The sequence below is a fragment of the Akebia trifoliata genome, chromosome 15 (assembly GCF_017979445.1).
Source record: "Akebia trifoliata isolate Shusen 1 chromosome 15, ASM1797944v1, whole genome shotgun sequence".
Lineage (NCBI taxonomy): Eukaryota > Viridiplantae > Streptophyta > Magnoliopsida > Ranunculales > Lardizabalaceae > Akebia > Akebia trifoliata.
The window spans coordinates 12,333,065-12,336,280 of record NC_141389.1 but is presented as its reverse complement, the minus strand read 5'-3'; the positions used below and the strand labels follow the sequence as shown (position 1 = coordinate 12,336,280).

Here is a 3,216-nt window from a genome sequence, read left to right as displayed (position 1 = left end):
TAAATTATTATAATTATTTTTTAATAATATTAATATTATTCCTAAAAATTATTATTATTATATTATTATTATTATTATTATCATTAATTTTTTTGATAAATTCACTATATTATTCCGAATAATTTTCTATATTATTTTTTATAATAATTTTCTAAAAGTTATTTATTTTATAATTATTAAAAATAAGGAAAAATATATCATTATTTAATAATATTACAAAATAAAAAATTGAAAAATTATTTTGAAGAAACCTCATTATCATTACAAGAAATGTGGCATTTTGAATTTATTTCATGCCAATACATTTCGTCAAAATTTCAAATATCACCACCACGTGTAACAATAGAGAGGGTTTCGTAATAATGAAGGTTAAAAGTTTGACAGCAACAACTCACCAGTGCACGTGCACATTAACAACGTGGATAGACGTTGGTGCCTCGGTAACCAACATTCTACACATTCACCCTAAAACGGACTCTCTTTTAAGTGTGACCTTGACATTGTTCACATGAGTACGAACTCTCTTATTCAAAAATAATGATTTCCTGACTAGAAAATCTTCACTCGATACGTGGGACGGATATAAAATCATAGATCATTTCCTTAGGATACTCCCTTGAAATCTCCATAAAATATTTTTAATTGTATATCCCGAGAAAAAAATATGATTCTATGTTCATATCACATCATCCAAGTATTTACTGAGTAAAGACTTTCTAGTCCGTATCAATATTCATCATATTCACATGTGTACGGACTCTCTTGTCAGTGTACACCACATGCATTGCTCACATGAGTACGAACTCTCTTGTTCAAATAATTATTTCCTAACTATAAAATCCTCACTCGATAAAGACTCAGATGACACGGGACGGACATAAAATCATATATCATTTCCTTAGGATACTCCCCTGGAATCTCCATAAAATATTTCTAATTGTATATCCCTGATAAAAAAAATCTGTGATTCCATGTTCATACCACCTCATCCAAGTAATTACTGAGTAAAGACTTTCTAGTCCATATCAACGTTCCTCATATTCACATATGTACGGACTCTCTTGTCAGTGTACACCACACGCATTGCTCACATGAGTACGGACTGGTCATGTGCAAGATTATTATTGTCATTAATTACATATACATCATCTTTCCTCTTGTGATCTGCATTCATTTATCTTACTTTAATTTATAGAAAAATGTAGAATTGATGAGTTCCCATTAGAGCTTTGTGGTTCATGTTTTATTTTAAAAAAATTTAGATTTTGGTAGAAAAAAAGGGATGACGATGCATAAGATCGAGATGAGACGATTGAATAATTACTTCTCACCTATGGTGGTTTGGTTAGTTATTTTCTTTTAATAATTAATGCTAAGGGTGCATGGGACTAAGATTTTAGTTGGAGTTGTATTAACATGCTTTAAATGGTGTTGCTTTTGTTTTAGATTTGAAAAATAATGATGATCATGGATCCATCAATTAAATAAATTTTTTTTTTTAACTCACCTTGACTCTTGGGTCACTAGTTAAGTCATGGATAATGAGTATGATTGTGGATCCAGAATTCGAGGTGTGAATGGACCAATAAATGATGAGTGCTGATTTTCTAACTAGAAAGTCTTCACTTGGTTGATCCTCGGTTGACTTGGCACGGACATGGAATCATAAATCTTATTCTCGAGATACACAATTGCACATTTCATAAAAGATGTATTTATTATGAGGAAAAATATCTATGGTTCCATATCCATGCCAAGTCAGCTGAGGATCAACCGAGTGAAGACTTTCTAGTTAGAAAACCATTATTCATTGGAATATGGGGATTGTTGAAATAGATCAAAACTGATTTATAGTCACTTTTGATGGATGATGGTCATAAATAAATGAATACAAGATTTGAACATGTCATAAATCAAATCAATCATCGGCTTCCATTCAAGTTAAATAGTTTTGAATATCAAACCAGAATCGCATAGCTTTTGTTCCATGACCTTTTCGAATTTTTCAACCATCGAAGGCGTCAAATGGTTCACCCAATCTCCCACAGCTCCTCTCCTAAAGTAAGTATTATTTTCGATCAAATAATTATTTTTTCCAGTTTTGTTCACCTCCAAATTGGATAACTTCTCAAAGCTACACATTCTTGTTATTTGGTCTATCACCCCATTCTTTTCTTCCTCGATAAAGAAAGGATAGCCCAATTATTATGCCACCCTCTTTAATTGTGAGGTGGTGTCTTCGTTCATTTCTTCATACTTGAAAAACAACAATTTCTTAGGCCTCTCTAAGCTCTCTTTCCAATATCCCAACACATGTTCCCAGAAGGGTCCAAACCCTGAAGCTCCTTTGCAAAACAATTCAAGAGCTTCGTCTAGTGAAAGTTTCCCATGACATTGTGGTCTTAAGGAAATGATGGGGTGATAGACCAAAGGGAGATGAAGGTATCTTTTGGATTCCTACATAGATATAAAATTCGCCAATTCGAGTTCTTGATCGATCCCAGCAATGGTGTGTAAGGCATGTGTGTGGCAAATAGCCTTGGAGATGGAAGGTTGGAAAAGTTACAAAACTGGTTGTTACCATAGATATTAAACTCCAAGAAAGGTATGAGATCATGAGGATTAGTAGTAAGCAAGGGATGGTTATGAGAATTAAAAGTGTAGCAATAACGGTTCATTACAGCAAAAACAAGGGATTTCAATCACGTTGTACCTGATTTGGGAGTGGTGACTACTACTATATCAGTATCGCGTGCTTGGAAGTGTTGTTGAATGTGCATTGCTCCTTGTAGTGCCTTAGGTGGATACCAGAAGCCTTGGTACTGATAGAGAGGATAAGGTTCCCATCCTCTCTCTATGGGAAGGGATAGAAGTAGTTCCTTGAACTCTTGGCTTAGTCCTTCTTCTCCAAGGGGAGAAGCCATATGATCATTAGTAACAAAACCAAGGGACTGTATTAGACCTTAGATGAGTTGAGACCTATTGATAAAGAGTAAGGCAGTGTGATTACTGTAGTAAAATAAAGGGGATCCTATTGACATTAAGAAGTTTTAAAAAAAAATATGGTGTCAATGGGATCCTTTTTACAATGTACAAAAATAAATTTTGATCTCATGCAAATAGGATGTTGTTGATATTGAGTAATTTTTTTTATAATTGTTATGTCAACGGGATCCTTTTTATAATATACAAAAGTAAAATTTTAATCTAATGTCA

General features: G+C 33.2%; 1 pseudogene; it reads right to left on the bottom strand.

Annotated features, from left to right (window-relative positions):
* Positions 1-1,828: 1,828 nt before the first annotated feature.
* Positions 1,829-2,973, bottom strand: LOC147384373 (cytosolic sulfotransferase 15 pseudogene; annotated as a pseudogene).
* Between the last annotated feature and the right edge of the window lie 243 nt (positions 2,974-3,216).